This window comes from Pezoporus occidentalis, unplaced genomic scaffold (assembly GCF_034315485.1).
Source record: "Pezoporus occidentalis ecotype Australia unplaced genomic scaffold, CSIRO_AGI_Poc_V1 ctg182, whole genome shotgun sequence".
In the NCBI taxonomy this organism is placed as follows: Eukaryota; Metazoa; Chordata; class Aves; order Psittaciformes; family Psittacidae; genus Pezoporus; species Pezoporus occidentalis.
Genome location: NW_026913662.1, coordinates 665,507 through 686,907, shown reverse-complemented (window position 1 = coordinate 686,907; position 21,401 = coordinate 665,507). Strand labels below are relative to the sequence as shown.

Below are 21,401 nucleotides of genomic sequence, written 5' to 3'. Positions count from 1 at the left end.
ACTCCAGGGGGACATGTGTTTACACTTGCAAATGTTCTTTAGGCAAGAATAGCTTATTCACCCCTACAGAAGTGGCTACATTACGTGTGGCATAACTGCATTCAGAGCCAGTGTTAATTTAAATCTGACAAAGTCCTAATGAATAAAAAGATCATACTTACCTTCGGCCTACCATCAAAGGGTTGTTTCTATAGCCCCAAAGGTGGTTTATTAAATTACAAGCTAGCATTCAACAGCGATTATTCAGCATGAAAAATTCCCATAGGGCTCACAGGGATGCAAGATAACCTGAAGCCATGAAAATATCTTGGAGAGAGTCATAATAATCTTTCTTTTAATGGTCTACAGAACAGTATGAAAAATGACTTGTCTTCCTTAGGCCTGAGTGAAGAGAAAAGCTTAGTTCAGTGAATATAAAGCTGGTTTTGTTTTCTGTTGACTTATCAGTGACAGTCATGGGCTTGTTACAGAATCATCTTGCCAAATGCAAGGTGCTGCCTACACAAATTGTATGAGCCAGCCCAGGTGAATAAATGGAAGGATTTTTCCCCAAGATACCTAATCTGATTATAACTCTCGTATTTTTATATCTAACAACTCATTATTTAGTTCCTCTCTACAAAAAGAAAACACACAGTATAGTCCATACATGCTGCTATATTTTCTAGACTATTGGGGAAAATGCCTAAAAATTGTGTGTAAAACATGCCCACTTTCAGTTCACCTAGCAAGCTACAAGCAGTGTTATTTATTTATCACCATCCCAAAAGACTGAATTCTTACTGGGGCTGCCTGCATTTTTGTTGATTTATTTTATTGTTACAACTGGACTTTTGACAATATTAGAACCACATTCTGATGAAAAATTAAAAAAAATAAAACATTTTTAAAAGTTTCTTTGCTTGCCCCAGTAGGAAAATAGAAGTGAGAAAATATTTTGTCCTGAAATCTGATAAATACAATAGAAATCAAAAACCGAGGCTGATAAAACATTTTCAGTAGAATGCTTCTTTGTCAAAAAAAAATATGCCAATTTGTTAGGGGAAAAGAAAAATGTCCCAAAGTCAAGAGTTGCTGTCAAAATTTTTGTTTAGAAAAATGAATCTGTCATCATCTGGACTGGAATATTGTGGCTTTTTCCTTTGTAATTACTTGACACTATGAAAAGTATAATCTAACTTGTCAAATAGAATATAAATTATCAATTAGAATACCAGTTGCCTCTGAGCAAGCCAAAAAACAATTATTATTTCAATAGTTAAAACACCATCTGTAATACCAATCACCCATTAATGTTACTGTAATATCCAAATAATAAGAAATAATTCAAAACATCAAAATTTAATCCAGAAAAACAGTTAAACAAAACACAGTGAAAACGAGAAGTCCAAACAAGATTAAATATTTCAACTATCCAGAAGCAAATTCTGATAAAAATATTTTAAGGATTATGTTGAAGAGTGACTTCAGAAAGTGCTTTAAAGAGATTCAAAGGGTGAAAAGAAATGCAAGAATATTGGCATTTCTGTGGATTAGACATTCTGGCTTTTCTCTGGCCATATCTATAAGCAGTTGGAATAGATTTGTGCTAGAATGAATGTAGGTTCATACAAAAAAAAAGATTCATATCTCAATTTCTATCAGAATAAATAACAACATGTCATGTCAGCATTTCTTTTTTTTTTTTTTTTTTTTTTTGAGCCTATAGCTATTTCTTCCAAAGGAAAAAAAAAAAAAGAAAGAAGATTGGACCTCTCTTCTTAAGTGGCACTTACTGATTTGGAAACTATGCAGTAACTCTTGTCTAATTCATTTTACTATAAATGCACAGCATTTACTAGCCAAAAATAGAACAATGAGATGATTTAAAACTTACTTTCACTTGTGTTAAGCACAGTGTTCAAAATTAGTTTCTTTCTTAACAACTAGCAATTACTCCGATTTTCAAAATCAAAAGCATTCTCATTACATCTGCACTAATTTTGCACCTCTTGTCTATATACATCTAGTAACAGTGATACGTGGTACAAACATCAGGACAAGCCACAATACCCTGTGAACCAAAGTGCCAAGTCAAGTCCCAGATGCTTTTTACTGGCTGAAGAATGAAGTGAAGCACTTCCATGCAGGTATATTTTGAATGTAAGTAGATTTAAAAGAAGAAAAATTTTTTTTTTCTGCATCTTAATTGTGCTGTGTGAATGTCAACTGCTACATTTTAAGTGCCGCAAGTCTCATTTTCCCTCATTTAATCAGATATTTTCTGTAATGCAGAACAGTGCAATCAATCCGAAATATCGTTTGTGAAACAGGAAAAGACCCAGGAAACTTCTCAGATGGGTAAAAGGGCTCAGGATATGATGTGTCTGCCTCCACAGTGAAGACAGTAATGATTTTCAACATGGCAACTAGGCTTGGTTTAACTTTTTCTTTCTGTGTCCTGTTTCAGGGGTCTGGTTCACCACTGGTACTCTCTTGCTGTTCCAGCACCAGGCCAGCCCCAGCCATGCTCTCCAGGGAACCCACAAGCAGCAGGTCAAACATAAGCGCCTGCCTTCACCCAGCCTGTGCCCCAGCTTTTATAGGCTTGGTGTCAAAATGCTCTCATCCTGCAGATAGTTTTATTAACTATCAATTGACTTTTACTTTGCTGATAATTTTAATTAGACCCTATACAGCCAATGTCTTCAGGGGCAGGTCCCAGGACAACGTAAGTTACTTCTCTTCCCTCCCCCAAATGGAAAGAATCATCTTACACTTTACTGCAATATGGGACATATTGCTTGGATAAAATACTTTTAAAGTAAATGTGCATCTGAACAGATGCATATCTGACTGAACATGTCACAATTGCTGGGTCAAGCCCAATACCTAGCAGGGTTTTTGCCCTCTGAAATGACCATCTATCATGGATATACATGCTGTTCCTACAGCCTGCGTCCCATAGGCACATCCCAGGCTCCAGTGCTTCACACCTTCAGGGTCTGACATGGGACCCCAGCTGGAAGGAGGCCCAGAGTCTCTCACCCCTACCTGGGGAAAGGACTTCTGTAGGCTAGAACAACATGCTGTGGTATGCTCTAGCAGAGCTTGAACAAGCATCACTCTGCTAGGGAGAAGCAGCAGCCTCCACAGTCACGCTTACTGAAACACCTAAGCCTGCAATCAGCCTCTTCTATGCAAAAGACATGTTAACAAGGGCCAGTTGTGTCAGAAATTCTGAGGCATGTGTACCACTTGTCTTTCTTTCGTGCATCATTAATTTCCAGCACACTCTTGGCAAATAATGCTTTCAGTTATAATAAAGCTATGGTGCCAAGCTTTCTAAATGGTCAAAAAGTGAGGGTGATCCCCAGTGGAGATGGCAGCTATAGCGTGCAGCAGACACCAGTGAAAATCTGCGTTCATCTGCCACCTCATCCTTCTGGCAAGATTCCAAGCAATTAACAGTAACAAGATGCTATTGAAAAGAATATGTAAACCTGCTATGTTTATTCATACGTTCCTCATAGGGATCCAATTGATTGTTCACAATTTATGGTGATCTGGATTGAACAAAGCCCAGGTCTTGTTTAATTCACTTCTGAGCTAGATTGTATTTCTGATCAAAGACCAATAAAGTCTGGAAGACAACAGTAATCATGTAATGACTGAATTTGGCAGATTAGTATATAGAGATGGAAAGAAGTGCTCTATTGACCAATACCATTTTATTTTCTCTATCTATAGCAGAATCAGAAGAAATTATAGGAGGCTCTAAAAATACAGTAACTACATTTGAGGATGTGAGGTCTATAACATACAATCTCAGTACAAGGCATCCCATGCTCTAACTTGTTGACTGAACAACAGCCATGTGCAAGGGCAAGGTCCACCACTCTTTCATGTACAAATAATTTTCTGATACATTAGCAATCCAGAAAAATATGTAGAGTATGCAAGATAGACAGTAAGCCATGTTTTATGCACTGCATATAACACTGGATGTTAGTTGGATGTTCCTAAAGGTTAAGATGAGGCACAGGAGACATGCAAATTGTTTGAATACACCTAAACCAGTCTGATTATAGAACAAACCCATAAAAAGAAACATATGCCTAAATTTGGCTCCTGTGACTGATGTTTTCCCAATGAAAGGACATTCACAAATACTCTTTCATAAAACTTTCCTTCACTCATCTCTCTGACCCTCCATGTCCAAGTACTGTTCATTCATTTCCAAAACCATGAACAGATAGTAAAACAACAAAAAACAAACAAAAAAAAAACTAAAAAAAAATATGTAACAAATACTGCAAATATTTGCAAGCTGTATTTTTTAGTGTTGCATGTATATTGCAAGTTATATTTGTAAGAACATTTCAGTCAAAGAATGATGCTGAATTTGTTCTGAATACCAAAGGATTCAAAACAACCCAACAGTTGAGGAAAAGAGGCTGTTTCTCTTCACAGATATCATTTTCCCAAGAGTCAAGAACTCGCAGTTAAACAGATGCATAGAACATAATTTTTATGAACACTTCCTAAACTGAAATCTCATCACAAGAACTGCCTATACAATCCTGAAACTTGTTAGCAATGTTTCTGAGAAGAGCTTAACATGTCATTAACTGGAACTGCCTTTGAGCAACACACAGTATCTAAACGACTAAAGTTGGTTGTGAACTCTGCTCCTACAATGATATACCACCTACAAAGGGGAAACTCAAATACAGGAGCAGCAGTGGGTTGAGAAACCAAGGTAATAGCAAAGTCTGTTAATAGGGCATTTATACCTCAAAAAAACCTGATGGCAGCCTAGTCAATATAAAAAACCAAAATGAAACAAACAAAAAAACAAACCACAAAAGATAACATCAAAGCTTTCCAAATACAAAATCCTTTTTTGTGTAAAACCAAACCAAACCCCATCAAAAATAAAAAAAAACAAAAACAAAAGCAAAACAGTCCAAAATAAAACAAAACAAAGACCAACCACAAAAAAAAACCACCCAACACCATGAAAACAAACCACCACAACCAACCAACCTCATTCCATCCCTGGGTGAGTGCCTGGTTAGACATTAACTACATAAACCTGTCTTATATACTCCCTGAAAGAAAGAACAATGTGTACCTCCTTATAGATCTAAGCCTCAGAATTGAAATGGCACTGAAAAACATGGGTCCCACTACATTCATCTGTTCCTTCAAAATCCTGTAGGAATACAAGGCTAAATCCTGATATGGCTGGATTTAGAGACAATGTTCTTGGTCAATTTCTATGAGGAGTTAACCACCAACCAGAAACATATTTTTTCACTTGCAAAGCAATATCAGCCTGCTTCCAAAGACTATTAATGGATCATAGCAGTCATAATTACAATCGCATGAACAGCAATCTGGAAATAGATTTCCAAAGATTATTTTAATGCCCCAATCAATATGTGCCTAGGAGTGAAAGTATTAGATGAGTTAGAATTGGAGTGCATGAAGATTTGGGAGAAAATGAACATTAGATAAGAATAAAATCAGTTAGAGAGTATTTCTTCTCAAATCCTAATAATGTTCACAATGTTTCAGTCTCCTTATGCAACATCTCTCCTTGCTGAAAATTGGGCATGGTCTTCATTTTATGGCTACTTACAATACCTTCTTCACTGATCAAGTCACAACAAGGAACTGATTGTTACACTCTCTCCCTTTTTCATAAACTGCTGGATTTATGGTTTCACTCCTGCCTTTGCAACTGTCAAAATTATTCCTCTTATAAGACATTTTTCAATTATGTGTCTCCACCTGGACTTAAAAAAAGTAAACCTAAGCCAATCAAGATAGACAATGGATGCTGTCTATCGGGACTTCTGTAAAGTCTTTGACACAGTCCCGCATAACATCTTTCTCTTTGAATTGGCAAGATATGGATTTGATGAGTAGACTGTTTGTTGGCTGAGGAACTGGCTGGATGGTCGCATCCAGAGGGTAGTGGTCAATGGCTCATTGTCTGAATGGACACCAGTGACAAGTGGCGTCCCTCAGGGGTCTGTACTGGAACCAGTACTCTTTAATATCTTCACCGATGACATAGGAGGATTGAGCGCGCTGTCAGCAAGTTTGCAGATGACACCAAGTTGAGTGGTGCAGTAGACACACCTGAGGGATGGGAAGCTATCCAGAGGAACACCACTGCCTAACTATTCGACCAAATAAAATGATGGTTCTTAAGTTCTAAAAATTGCTGTCCGAATGTGCTTGAGATTCTTGGTGCTTTTATTGTTTCCATAACTGTTTCTTCCTTCTTAGAATTTAACAGTGAATGTCAAAATGTTTTATATATTATCTTAAATTAAAAAAAATAATCTCAAAGCAGATACTTTAATCCAATCTCTGTGAATATCCATAATTTAGAATTCAGTGATTATTCTCCCTGACATTAAATTCACATTCAGTGAATACAAAGACTATACAAGTACTTAATTCACACATAGTGATGGATCTCTGACTGCTTTCTTTCTAATTTATACATGTGTAAGAGACTCTAAATGTATGAAACAAATTTCTTTTCTCCCTCTCATTGCACTGTGCCACAGCTCTTCTCCTTAATTTTAAAACTACTGCTCACCATTTCTATAGAAACAAACATATGTTGTCTGTAAAAACATGTCAATAAAGATGCACCTTTAACAGCTGCAAAACCCAAACCCAACTTTCTCAGTAAAAAGACTATGTACTGAGTTTTGGTATGTGGTAATGGATAGTATGAGAAATATTTTGACCTAGCTATAATCACACCTATCAGAAGAGTTGGGGAAGGAAAATATCTGACAGCTTGTATCCAATTTTTCAGAAAGTTATGGTAATTCACAACAGTCTCTTCTCCTTTGAAAGATCCTTGTTCAACTTGCGATCACTTGGCATGACCTGCGGTCAGTTTTCTTGCAGACACTATCCTATGCCTCAGTGGTATTTTGTAAAGGTACCACCCGCTGAGCTGTTTCCTGACGAAACACCTTGTCAAGCTTTCAGCCAACTTTGGAATTTAAAAACAAGTTCCTGACAGGACCCTGTATGCACGACAAAAAAATAACCCTTCAGATCTCACTGATCGTATCCTCCATTACAAAAGCACAAAAGGCAATCTTTTACTTACCCACATTTCACATGAAATAAAAATATCACTGCGTGATAGCAGAGACATCTCAAAAGAACACACATTTCAGATAACTGTTACTAGCTTGACTGCTAACTTTGCTCTAAAAGTTAAACTTCTCTAAAGATGTTACGTAACACGAATAATTCACTAATTGAGCTTATTTTTAACTGCACTTTTAATTGAGGTATTGAACTTAAGGCTGTCACCTTTAAATGACTTATTAGATTAATAAAATAAATTTTAAAAAGTCTTTCCAAAAGTTTCCTCTGCTTAAAGGTGCTTTATAATCTGTTTCCTCCAGATATGCACTACACAGAGAAATACCTCTGGAGTGCTGACATGCATCATCCAGCCCTAATTCCAGCAGTACTAGCTTGTTTTCTCCACCCTGGGGACAAGATCATTGAAATACAAACAAACTGTGGCCATACAGCTAAATAACGCCAGGCAGTAAGCTCCCAGCTGAAGCCCACCATGCAGCTCCAGATGTCAGCAGTGTGGCTCAGCCAGCCACCCTCAGGCAGCTCAAGACCTCGCCATTACAACCACAGATGGCATGGAAGGAGAAAAGGAAAGTCCTATTCTGACCTGCACTTTTGCCCACTGTGTGAGTGGGGGAACACTCCCCCACACCCTGATAAACTTTAGAACCATTATATTCAACCTCAGTGGAGCCAACTGGAATTTTTTAGCAGAAGGTTTTCTGTGGTATTTCTGCAATTCCTTTAAAAGCAGCTGTCCCTTGCCAGTCCATCAGCCTCCCCACCACCCTCCAAAACCTGCACTAAGACAAGGTTCTCCGTAGAGAGCCTTCTCCCAGTCTCCAACCTCCTTTGGACATGGAAAGTTTCATTCTAAAATGCTTTTATTTTGGCGATTTCAAAATGAAACACCAGAGTTCCTATTTCAGGGAAAATACCAGGGTTTTATCTGATGTACAATATTTTCACTAGGGAATTTCCAATGGCAAAACCAATTCCATGTTCCTTGGCCCTAATACACACAGATAACAGGATATATAATAATCCATCTGAGTACTGAAAGCAATCTAATGAACACAGAGATGAGTGCTGAAGTTACATTTTACTGAACTGTAATGTGTAAGGGATTTTCTTCTTTTAATGCATCAGCAACTTGTTTTCTCTTCCCCCCCACTCTGTCACCTCACTTTCTTTATTTAAAAAAAAAAAACAGTGTTCTCCAATAAGATTTTGAATATGTGTGAAAAGGTAGCCCAGAACCAGGAAAAGGAAAAATAATGTTTTAAATATGAGGGAAACATTATCAAACTGCTAACCATAAATTCACCTAGATGATATCTAGTGATATCACAAGTATCACTGCCAGGCTCTATCTAGTTCTCCAAATCTATTTTAAGCCAGCGTTATGAGATTAGTTAGCATGCAGCATCCTTAAGAAAACCCCAAATAATCAAGATCGTATAACTTTTCCTTTCTGCATTATAAAAGTCCCTCTAACTGATTCTTGTAAAATCTTATATTCTTAGGGAACAATTTTAGAAGCTGTAAAAACTCACCTTTCTCTTAGACGAGCATGTTTCTTAAAGGCAACTTCCTATGTTTGGAAATTCACTGTAGAGGTTGCCATGGTGATTAATTTTAAGAGTGAAATTCTCCCCTTTTAAAGTTTTTTCTTTAAAGAAGAAATGCTCCATACTAGGGCCTAGTCCTCAGCAAGGCAAACAGAAATGAAAATTCCATCTTGATCTTGAAGAGTACAGGAATTAGCCTGTGTGTAACTGAAACTTCACCAACAGAGACGATTTCAAAAAAATATATATTTTTACCTAAAAATGAAAGCAAAATACATCCATGGAAGAAAGAATTTAGGGGCAAAAGCAACATCTTCCAGTAGTCAGCCAGCAGGGTAGGTTATACTAGTGAAAGGAAGGAGGAAAGTCAAAAACAGAATGGTAGTGGTAGCTGGAGCTCAGCAGAAAAACAGCAGTCAGCTGAGATAGTTTCATTTTGTGGCAAGAGAGAGAACTACATCTCCAAAGAAAGCCTAGAAGCCAAAGGTCACTAATGTACAGCTCTTTACCTAAGGCATCTTCAGTTTTCTTTCCAGGGTTTGAGATGCTGTTTCACATGGATGGCTCCCATAGAATCATAGAATCGTTAGGGTTGGAAAGGACCTTAAGATCATCTAGTTCCAACCCCCCCCTGCTGTGGGCAGGGACACCTTACTCTATCTATTGACTTCTCCGCACAATGCTGTGCAGAGCTACATTAAACCTTGGCTTTCCACACAGTTGTGTTAACTGCAAGGGAGCAAACAAATCTGCAGCTCTGTTCCTGTAGTGAGAGATGGAGAAGTACCATTTCTTCTCTAAAAAACATGCAACATTCAACATTACATCATGCAACTTGTCACTGTATAAACTGTCACTGCAGAAATAATAGCAAGTGTTGTGCCAGTTCAATACCCAGGCAATTTATGACTTCCTCATTCACATAAAGCTTGCAGTATTGTGAGACAGCTGCATTATTCATTATCTGTTTAATATTTTATCTCTCTAGACAGAAGTTTCTATACAAGCACAATTAAAAAGTCTGATGTAGACAGAGTTGATTTTAATACAATCAATCAAATTTGTTTCAGAGACCTGCTTGACCTTCAATCTCTATGGTTTAAAAGGCAAGAAGGAAAAAAATGCTGAAACTCATGTGGAGCAGTGTCTGGGTGTCACTCATTTTACCTTGAATGACTACCCAAGAAAGACTGTTTACTTGATCTGCTACCACATCAGTCATGGTAACTGTAAGATGTTCTAAGTTATATGAAATTATTTTAAACAGACAAGGTCATGATGGCAATGAAAGAAATTCCCTTCCTAAAAATGGCAGAACACACAAATAATTACTACTGCTGCTCCGTCATTAGGACTTCTAGGGGAAAAACTGTTGTCTGGATGGCATCAGAGTTACAGGTATTAACACAATGGAAGTTAGGTAGGAAATAGTCATCATATCTTTCCTCAGCCCCAAGAACAGCAACACTGCACCTACATTACTAGTCCCCATGTTTTTTTGTCTTCACTTACAGGGAAGGACCGCACCTATCAGCAACTCCCTGCTCACTAAAGAAAGTCCAGTTTAGTTTCAATATACAAGAAGTCCCAGAGAATCGCATTTTGCAGCACACAGAGTTTAAGCAATGAAAAACCTATTTGTTGACCAAGGAGAAAGCTAGAGTCCAACGTGCAAAGAGCCAAACCGACACAAGCATTTCAACATTGTTATCTATGCCATTAACAAGTAAGTTAATTTTTTACACACTAATTTTTATAGAGAAAGTAAATAGATGAAATTGTAACTGTTCCTCATATACAGTCTTGAATAAGTCTTTTTAAGAACCACGGAAACAAACCACTCTCTAGAAACCCAAACTTAGGAATTCCTAAACCTCTGTAGAGGTTGATAGTTTCCAGTGTTCCTCTACTCTTTTGGAAATAAGCCCAGAAGCCTTCAAGATTATTAAAGACAGTTAAGAAAAAACAGCAAGCCCATCCCTAGTGTTATCTTCCTGCTGTGGTTTTCATCACAGAGGTTTTACTCCTAGCCCTGAAATCATGCACACAGATTTCAGCTCAGTGAAAAGAAAAACAAAAGAATCCCAAAAAACCCCACAAACAAGATCAAAAAGTCATTTCAGGAGTGCCTGTTCACACAACAGAAACAAAACTACAGATTTAACAATCACAAGACTTCTAAACCCTGCAAAGCTCCAGAAACAAACAAGTTGAGATCTGTGAAAAGCAGGTAGGAATTTGAAATATTATCTCGTTCAAACTGCAAGAGGTGGCACTTTCTCAGAGACTGTGTGAAAAAGTACATTGCTGTTTTCTTCTTGATTAAGATTCTATCTGTCCCAGGAAGCCCAAGAATCAGTTGTCGGAGAGATCAGCAACCCCATGCAGCTACCATTGTACGCTTTTAAACTCCAGGCATGCAGGGTACCCCTGCTGGGCTCAAAACTTGTGGAACTGAGAAAAAAAATACCAAAAGGGAGATAAAGGACTCCAGCCGCTCCTCATCTCTGCTACTCACTGCCAAAGACCAGCTTCTGTGTTCGTGATTTATCTTCATTTAAAGATACAAATATCCAGACTCTGTATGTCACTGGATGAAACGGAGGTGAGATGGCAAGGAACGTTGTGCATTGCTAATACTCCTCTATAGCCATTTTCAGTGGTCTAAAAACCCATTCAGCCCTTGCCTGCTGCTTCCAAATACAAAGGCCAAATTCTACCCAGGAGCAGAGAAGTTGCTGGAGGTCTCCATGTAGCATCTTTTAGTTCAGAACAGAGCTGAGAATGATCAGAGCTAAATTGCTCCATGACGTGTCTTTGAAAGCCAATACTAATGTTGTGTTCAGCTAAGAACAGCAGTGAGGCATCATTCATGTCCTTTGTACCTTTCTTCTTTCCTTTCCTCTCTCTCTGTTTTCTTTCCTTTGACTTGCTTCTGATTTACTGAGTTGCAGCAAATTGCAAAACAGTTTTTTCCTAAGTAGAGTATTTGTGAATTGCTTTGGAAACACCACTGCTTAGAAGGAAAATAAGGTGGGAACTAGTTCAAATACTAGTCAAGAAAAAGACCAGCAAAGCCTGTTACAGTCACTTCATTTGAAAGGCAACCACGAGTCTGCAACAGGCACCAGATGATATACAAATTCAAAATTACAGCTTGCAGAGAAAACACCTGAAAGTACATTGGTGTTCAAGCAAGCTGCATTAGTTGGCAGTGAAGGAAAGTGAAAGAGAGATCAGGCCTTACCTGCTGGATTGGGAGTCCTGCAAGTTTTGGAGCTAACACTAAAAACAGCCAGAAGAAGAAGTGGAAGCTTTTTCAGCCCCCCACATAGAGCTGTGAACCTGTTGTGCATTGAAAGGACAAGACCAGTGCTGGCCTGTTTAAGCTTTGGCATGCAATAGAATATGTAGATTAAAAATGAATAAATACATTTTGTGTAATGATCCTCTACTTTTAATTTGTACTGGGTTTTATAAATAATAATAGTGGCCAGAAAGCTTTAATTTAAAATTTAATCTAACTGGCACTGTTGTCTCTAAAGAAGCAAAGATACACAGAGAGATTATAGAAGCAGTTACGTATCCGCTTTTGAATGTAGATGAAAGCTGAGTGTTGGCCTTTTGTCCTTTACTAGGATGGTGTCAGCATTCAGAACAAGTGGGCAATACACAAACATACTGTGAAGGATGCTGTTTAGCAAGGAGAGCACAACTGGCTAATTCTTGATACGATGAAAGAGCAGGATCTCATAAATGTTGCCTGGAGTTGGAAGTGTGTTTTTCAGCTAAGACAAGGCTAAATGAACCAAATAAACCAAAGGAAAATGCTGTAGTTTTAGCTGAACCTTCTCCTTCAACATCCTTGCTCAAGCAGGTGATGTTTTCCTCCTGACCACCAAAGTGTTACAACCAATTCCTTACACCACAAAAAACCCCCAACAGTTCAAGGGATCCCAGCACATAAAGGAGGGGAGAATGGTACTGGGGGATAGGTTGCTGGGGAGCCAGCCAGAGAGATCCCCAGGCCATCACATGCAGGCATATGCCAGCTCAGAACTGTGTTAGTATCTCCCTTCCCTCCTTAAAACACATTTCAGGTCTTCCCAGGAGCTTGCCCACATGGAAATAAAAGTAAGAAGCAAATGAAGAAACCACAGCTGAGTACAGTGTCTGAAACAGTTGAACATAGCAAGATTTTTGGGGAATTTTTGATCTTACACAGAATCAGAATAAAGATACTGTTTTTTTTTACCCTCCTCTCAAAAAGAGGGAAAAAGTCAGCATGGGGAATAGATACTTTTTTTATAATCTTGGGAATTCCATGCTAAAGGCAATCTTGGTAACATAAAGGAATTATTTAATTAGTGACAAAACTTAAATTGATGTTTCCAGCTTACAAGAAGGCACTGCAGAGACACAGATGTAAACACAAAGAAATGCTTCCAGATAGGCAGGCCAGCTGAGCCACCCTGGCCCTGAATCAAAATGAGTAGCTAGTAGCACAGAGCACAGAAGTCAGTCTTTAACTAACAAATTCCAAAAATGAAAGGGGGAACTAAAATACAGCTTCTCCCCTTCTCCCAGTGCCTTTCCCGTTAGCATTGGCCAGTGTGACTGGGTTATCTCTCCCTTTCCGATCCAGACCACAGTTGTACCTACCCATCGTTTCCACATGAGTGAGCTGGTGTGTGAATGTAGCAAACGTCTCATATTCTGCACTATCAGAACAAGCTGCTAGCAATTCAGCTGCTAAATTTGCAACTTTACTATTAGATCAATATGACCAATTTGATTCCAGGTGGATGGGTGAGCCACTGCAATGTTATTTCCTGCAGCACTGCTAAGTGGCACCATTAGACTGAAGGATTGTGGCCAAGTGCTATTAATATGCCATAGAAGCAATCTGTGACTACTACACAAATGTATGGCCCCCTGCGATATGCGTGAAAGAGCAGACTGCCACATTCAGAATCTGTGGAAGTAGACACAAGGGACATCCTCCACATCGCATGGCAGAAATGCAGGATAAGTTGAGGTCTGAGTACAGTTTTGAGAAACAAAGGCAACACAGAGCCCCTCATGTGCTGAGTGCTTAAAGCACAAGCAGTAAGTCTTCTGGGTTTGCTCTATCCAGCCCCAAGCTTCCTGAATTTTTTTGACTGTGTTAATGACAGTGGAGTCATCAAAACACTAACTGACAAACTGTAATGCAATTGCTCCTACTGAAATGGTCAGCATCCTAGTTTCAGGGAGGAAGCCCTCTGGCAGAAAGTCTTTATGGGCCTAAAACCATGGACCAAAGCATTGAATATAAATTCCTGCTTAGTAGAAGTAATTTCTATTTAGTACCTGTCAAGGACACAAAAACCCATTTACCCTACAACAAAATTACTGCTTCCTGTGACGCTGAGAAGTCCCATCATAATGAAGAAGGTGATGAGGTTCCTCAGTATATTTGTCAGAGAGGTCATAAGTACTGTTGATCTGCTGCAAGCACCAGCCAGGGTCTAGAGGTGAAGTCTAAACTGAATCAAGTGTCAAAGCTTCAGCAAAGGACATTCTTGTAGGAGAAATGGAGCTGAAGTGAAGACAATCCAGGAACATGATATTAAGCTACATCCAATTCTTAACAAGTACTTGGAGCAGAACACCAAGGTGGGTTGGGGCTGTCTATCCCACCAAACATCAAATATCTGAGGACATCTGAAGGACTCCTGAGTTGAGCCATCCAGGAAATGCTCTGACCACAGAGACAAAAGGACTCGAGTAACTATCAGTTATACCTCCATATCCTCCACAGAGTTTAGCAAACCCTGAGAGTGCTCAAGGCAGCTAACACATATCAGTGAACAGTGGGGATGGTCCAAGACCTGGGCCCAGACATATGTCTGCGTAAGTAAAGAAATAAGCAAAGCAGTAATCCTAGCGTATTACTTTATGATTAACACCATGAGTCCTCCATAACTAGCCAGAACTGCAGCACTCTGTCATAGGGGTCAACCACAGCAGCCTTAGCACAGTGCCAGTAGCTCAACATACATGATAGGGGTCCTGACAATACAGAAGGTATAATACAAAGACTGAAAACACCATGCTCACTGTTGCCAGTAGAAATACCAAACAGCATGTACTTTCTACATTGCTGCACCAATAGTTCTTTGGAGCAGAAGATAAAGACTTCAGCCTCTGTCAATAACTTATCATGCCTTGCAGAAAGCTGGAGGCAGCCTAGGCAAATAGTGAAAATGAAGAGTTATTATGTGCACTCAAAAATTATTTACACTGCATGACTAGGCAGATTGCAAGAGGCAAAAGGTATCTACTGCACCTCCTCCTGCCAGCTAAGAGATGAGGCTCCCCTCAAGGCTAGTTTTTGTTGGAGGGGATTTCCATACCGTCCCGGTAGAATTAAGGAATGCTGTGATGAGATAAACTCCACTTTCACATGAAAGGACAGAGAAAAGCAAAGTAGTATGTCAAGATACCAGATCTGGGGCATAATGTATGCCTGAGTCATGCAGTGTAAGCTAAGGAACAGGAACTGAGCAGAAAGGGGATTCATCAACCTAGGAGAAAATGGAAAGGGTCTGTTCACTTTCAGTGGCAGGAAGCATGTAATCACAGCACATGACTCCTCCAAATTCTGAGCCTTGGCATATGCAAAGGCTGGATGGATGTGAAATGTGTGGATGGATTTTTAGCAAAGAATGGCCATGTTCCCAAGTCAGCAAGTGCCTACATGGAGCTCGACATGAACCGAGGATGAAGGAGGACATGGGTAAGGAAGCAAAAGTAGCAGTGCAAGCAAGATAAGAAACTGGAATGTGGTAAGATACAAAATAGTGGACTGTTAGCAAGTTTTAAAGGTTCCCATACGCTTATTTGATTAATTGTATACTAGTTGCTGTATGCTGCAAGAATATGTATCAAAGTATAATATACTAAGCCATTGTATATGTATCCAATTATACTACAGCAAGCTATTGTATATGTATCCAAATATAATACAGCAAGCTATTGTGCAAGTAGCCATAGGTGCTGTGTGCTACAAGAATATGTATCTGATTACAATACAGCAAGCTGTTGTCAGCAGATGAGACAACAGTATAAAAAGGATAGATGCTTTGTATTACAAGGCTTTTGTCTGATCACATTGATCTCTGACTGAGTCCATATTTTTTCTGCAGCACATTAGCATTATCACATGTAAACAGAAGCAGGCGGTGTACTATCCAACATACTACCTTAAAAGACAAGCCAAAATATATCACACTAGAATAAAGCAGTTCAACCTCAGGCGTTTATGCACACATCATCTTTACCCGTATTCAGCAATAAAAAGAGCTTAGTGGCAAAGGCAAGGCAAGTAGGAAGGAATCAACATCTTTCCAAGCTGGATGACTCCACTGCAATCTCCCAGGAACTGCACAGCACCCTACCACCAGCCGATGTAAGGCTGCTGGCAGGCAGGGTGGTGTGCTGAGCTGTGAAGCATGTGGCACAAGAACAGGCAGGAAAGCGCCATTTGGGCAGATGGACTGTTACAACAAGAAAGCAAAGGCCAGATGTACCACCAGTCCAAGAGCAGTTGTCAGACAGCCACAGAACAGAAAGAGCAATACTAAATACAACTTGCAACAGCATATAATGTCAGAGAGAAATCAAGAATAAACTTTCTCATATTAATTATTAACATTATCATTAGCACTGCACAACACTGTAGCAAAGTTGAAAACAGGCATATCTAGTCACCAGGTTTACCTGGAATCACAAGAAACAGGAAGCTTACTGTAAAACTACTTAGGAAATAACAAGAGAAGTGACAACAATGGAAGTGAGTATCTGATAATGTGTCTCACACATCTCCCTATGAAAGTCATCCACCTTCTAAGCTGAGAGGGGTATAATTCATTCCCACAAATAGTGAGCAACTTTGAACAAAAGCAAAATCCCTGGCAATTATATATGTTTTGTTAAGAAATTTCAGTTGTCTGAGAGCTCATTAGTTATTTTTCAGTCCTCAAGGATAATTTTCCTCAGCAGTGCTATGCCATAAGCAATGTCACATTGTAATAGATCGAGTAGCGCCACTGACACACTGTTTTGCTTAGAATGCAGACACTTACTATTTCATACTGACCTACATCATGCTAATGGTGTAATAATGTTGACCTGTGGTTTTTACAAGATAAAAAGAAAGTAGTAAATCATGAGCAAATGATCACTGCAGGAAGTAGCCATGTTTTCCAGAATAGGCTCTGCTCCTGCTGTTAATGATGCTACCTCTTGTTAGCCAGCCCAGACCCGAGTAATGCTGTTTAAAAAGTGAAGTTAGTAGTGTCATTCTGGGGGGCTCACTGACCACTACGATATGAAACAAGCCATCATATGCAGCAAAGGTATCGCAGTGAGCTGCAGACAGTGTCGTGCAGCCCAGGCTCCAGACTGAGACCAGCCGTGATGTGACCTTGGGCTGAGTCAGGGGACAGTCAATCCAGTCCTTAAACATGGAGAGCCAAGGTTTGTTACTCTGCTGTGGCCTAGGGGATGAAGGGTGGAGTAACAACCACCTCATTTCTGAGAAGACATCTCGACCTCCAGTGTTTCTGCTTCACATCCTCTCATCTTTCCCACAGGCTGCCTTGCCAGGACTCTGGCACTAGCACAAACAAGCAAGGCTGCCTGCTTCTTCTTACAGCTGCCAGCGATACCTCTGCCAGGAGCCAGCCCTGCCCTCCTGGCGCTGAGACCCTGGCTTTGGTCAGTTTTAGCCCGTGCTGCATCACCTCTGGGGCTACTTAGGCTTCCTCCACAGCTCCCTGTCTTGGGAACCTGCCACCCTTTCCCCACCCAATCTCATCTGTCACTCAGATTCCCCTTCTTTGCAAAAAAGTCCTCCATTTCACTTATTCTCCATCTTTCAGTTCCATTATAATGCACATTCCTCCATTTCCTCTATCTTTGATCTGTTAATTTATCTGGTTTTGTTTGTTCAAGTGAAGTATAATGCCTCTGCAGTATTTTCTGTACTGTGTACCGCCTTATTTAATTCTCTAAAGCCTTCTGGAGATGGGTTATTTACAGGACGTCATATAATTATAGGAAGGTTTTTAGACTGTGCTGTAAATGAAGATGTCATTATGAAAGTGGCACTGAAATATGCTTTGGATTTAATCCACTGTTTAAGTCTTACATGTGGGCATGAACAACACCTAAATGCCAACACCATGAAGGTAGTAAAAAATAATAAAAACAATTTATTTCCAAAGAAAATGAAAACATCTTCAGATAATTGTACCCACTAAAATTATATATTAATTACATTTCAAAATTAGTATTCAGAAAAATTGTTCTTGCAGGTGGCATACTGTATGTCATTCACAAATATTCCAGAATGCCAAACAGTATTTAGGTATAGTATTTAATAAAATCAAACCCCTGCTTCTCCTCTAGCAGCTGGGAAATAGCACTGCTGGGACTGGTAGAAGGCAGGACAAAAGTCTGTTCTGCAACCTGTGTGGCTCATGCTGGCAGCACTGTTCTGCTGTCCCGGCATGCAGAGCAATCCTTACATAGCAAATCCATATGCAATGTATTTATACCTCAGGCTGCAGAGAAGATCAGAGACCACCATTATTTTCTTTGCAGTGTGCTGCTGTTGGCTAGAGTCAGTAAAGTATTTTCTCCACCAGAATACCTTCTCCACAACCACAGACAAACATGTGCACAAAAGGATTAATATAAGACAACCTTACAGATTTCAGCTCCAGGACTCTAGGACTCCTGTGCCAACACTGTCATTCTGGTTACTAGCTGATAGCTTACACTGGTTGAAAGATATAAATGCAAATTGAACAAATACTTTAGGCCTGCAGGTTTGTGTGTATTTCATAACAGCTTGCATTTGGACTGCCTAATGCATCAGTTATTCTAGGAGGCAAGATTTCTGCAATTCACTGCAGACTCCTTATTTAAACATCAAATTCTACTTGGGATTTTAAAGCCAATGTTCCTCTGGTATCTCATGGTAAAGAAAATTATTATTTAAAAAAAGGAAAGAAATTAAATCCCAAGAAAAATAAACTTGCTTTGTAGTATCTTTAAAGAACTAATTATAGTTGACTTAGAACATCATAACAGCATCATAGTTGACCTCTTGCAAATAATTAAAACTATTTCATGTTACATATACATAGTTTGAGGTCTTTCTACTTTGAATTCCATCTACCATCCTGCTGCCCATTAACTTCATTCTGTTGGGTCCGATTAGAAATTTGTAGAGTCTTTTTTAGTTTTGCCTTATCAAAATAATTCTTTATCATATGTAAATGTTGCTGTGTTCACCCTACACAGAGACTGCAGTATCTGCTCTCATTTCTGCTTCCCCATGCGCACATAACAGCCTCTGCCATCCAGTTATGACTAATCTCCCCCTGCCATGCACCTTCCACTCTGCCCCAAACTACACTGGAAACATGTATTTTCGATTTGCCCTTTCAGTGCAAATTGATGAGGCATCAGACAAATTTCAGCAGTTTTCATTCATGGCATCCATGTCATTTTCACCCTCCCTTATCCCTGCCTTCTCTGTTCATTCCCAGGGGCTGAGACTGCACCTCCTTTATTTTTCAGCAAAATGCCATGGCAGTTTCTGGCATTACAGGCAGAAACCATCTCAGTCTCTTACAACCAACTACAATGTTTCACAGTTGTTGCTTGAATTAGCAACATCTAGGCTAGTACAGTATTACAATCTTCCCTGACCATGGTGCTCCAGAGAGCTCCAGGCACAACGCATTTGATTTCGGAGTTACCTTCAAAAAGACTGGACAGGTTTACACATCTGGCTTCCAGAGAAAATACACTACTGACATTTCTTTAAATGAAATCAATAAAGACCCAGCTGAAAAACAAAACAAAAAAAGACTAGAGATTAAAAACCATCTACCAGAAGTCTCTGTCCGACCCATAGGAAATTAATGGACACCCCCCCCCATATATTTAACAAGCCATCAGTCATCATAAGTATTACTACAGGATCAGTCATACTTGCCATATCTGCAAAATACAGTCATCATGATATTCTAAATCTAACAACATTAACGTTCCTGATTTCCCTAGGGGACAGTATGGCAAGAAGGAAGATCTTCCAGGCATCAGTAAAATATAGCAATACGGCACAATTCCCTCAGGACAATCTGTTTCAAAAGAAGTCGCAAAAATAATGACAAGGAAGGTAGAGCAACACCTCCAAACAAAACTAAACAGGATATCAGAGATGAAGACTACGTATAAGATTGCTAACTTGTGTGGTGCTTGGCAAAGCACACCATTTCTAACGACACGGGTACATTCAACACATGGCTGTTGAGCCATCAACTGCAACAAAAGTAAGTTCAAGGCAGAAAAATACGCCATGTGTAAATGAGCTCACATAAGCTAATAAAAAGTATAAATACAGAGAAGTCAGGGAGGCAAATGGACAAGTGAATAAAACCAAGCTTCAACTCAGCTGTTGCCCTACGGTGCTAGAAGACAGGCAAGACGGGGCTGAAGTCTATGCTGCAAGGTGGAAAGCAACACCACTGTGGGCCCCAGATCATGTAGATAAACTTTGCACAGTCTGCCAAAACCACAGAACTAGAGAGAGCATTTAGAAGCATCACCATAAAAACTCGTGAAGATCCCACGTTTCCATAACATCAACTCTTCATTCACACATTAAAAGCACAACAGCAAATCTAATATTAGTGTACTCTGATAATCCAGAGCCTAGGTGAATCTGTCTTTCACTTCAAAGTGAATCTTTCAGTCTAAGCGCAGTTTTCATTTTGATGGCAACATACTATTTGTGATTTGTTCCCTAATCCTGTTTTCTGCTTTTCTAACAATGAGCTAGTTAGCAAATGAACAACCGAAGAACCAGCCACTACATTCTGTGGCCGAGTGCGATAGCTCATTACTTATTTTCAAAATACCTTTTCTTTGTGAGGAAGCCATGAAAAATTGCTCTTCTGAATCTTCTGTTTATAGCAAACTCCCAAAGTATACTGACGTCTAATGTGTTTGCAGTAATACTGCAGCATGAACTTCTTATTTTTATTATATAAATGTGAAAAAGCTTTCCTCTTTAGAATAAACTGAGGGGAATTACCTATCTACACATTAATCAGAGGAGAATTAAATAAAAGGTTTAAAATGCCAGAAAATGAAGTGACTTCAGGAATACTAATTTCAGTATAAACCAGGTAAGCCTCAGTCAGTCTCATAGTTACCTGGTTCCTGTCCTACCACAAGGAGAAATATTATCTGTCCATATGAAATTTCAGTTTTCACTCGGTGCTTTATTTTACCACATGAATGTTGTGATACCAATGCAATATGGGCTGCAAAGCCCTCAACCACATCATCAGCAATACTGGTCATGCATGTGGAGCTGCTGAATTCTCACCAAATATTTTCAAAGGAACCTGGAAACAACATGCAAAGCCCTCAAAGATATGACAGTATGAGTGTCATGACATCTTATTTTCTTTGCTTTTGACTGCAGAAGTCTAGGTTGATGTGGTCTTTACTAAAAGAAGACAAAAGAAACCAACCAAACAAAAAAAACCAACCAAAGAAAAATCTCCCCCCAAAACACCACCTCCACCACCACCCAACTTTTTCTGTCTTTTAATGTTTTCTTTGACTTACGGATTTGAAATGACATGC

At 39.3% G+C, this 21,401-nt stretch overlaps 1 protein-coding gene across 5 annotated transcripts in view; it reads right to left on the bottom strand.

Annotated features, from left to right (window-relative positions):
* ANO4 (anoctamin 4) overlaps window positions 1-21,401 on the bottom strand; it is a 218,144-nt gene that overhangs the window by 140,240 nt on the left and 56,503 nt on the right. The gene's annotated exons all lie outside the window — the stretch shown is intronic.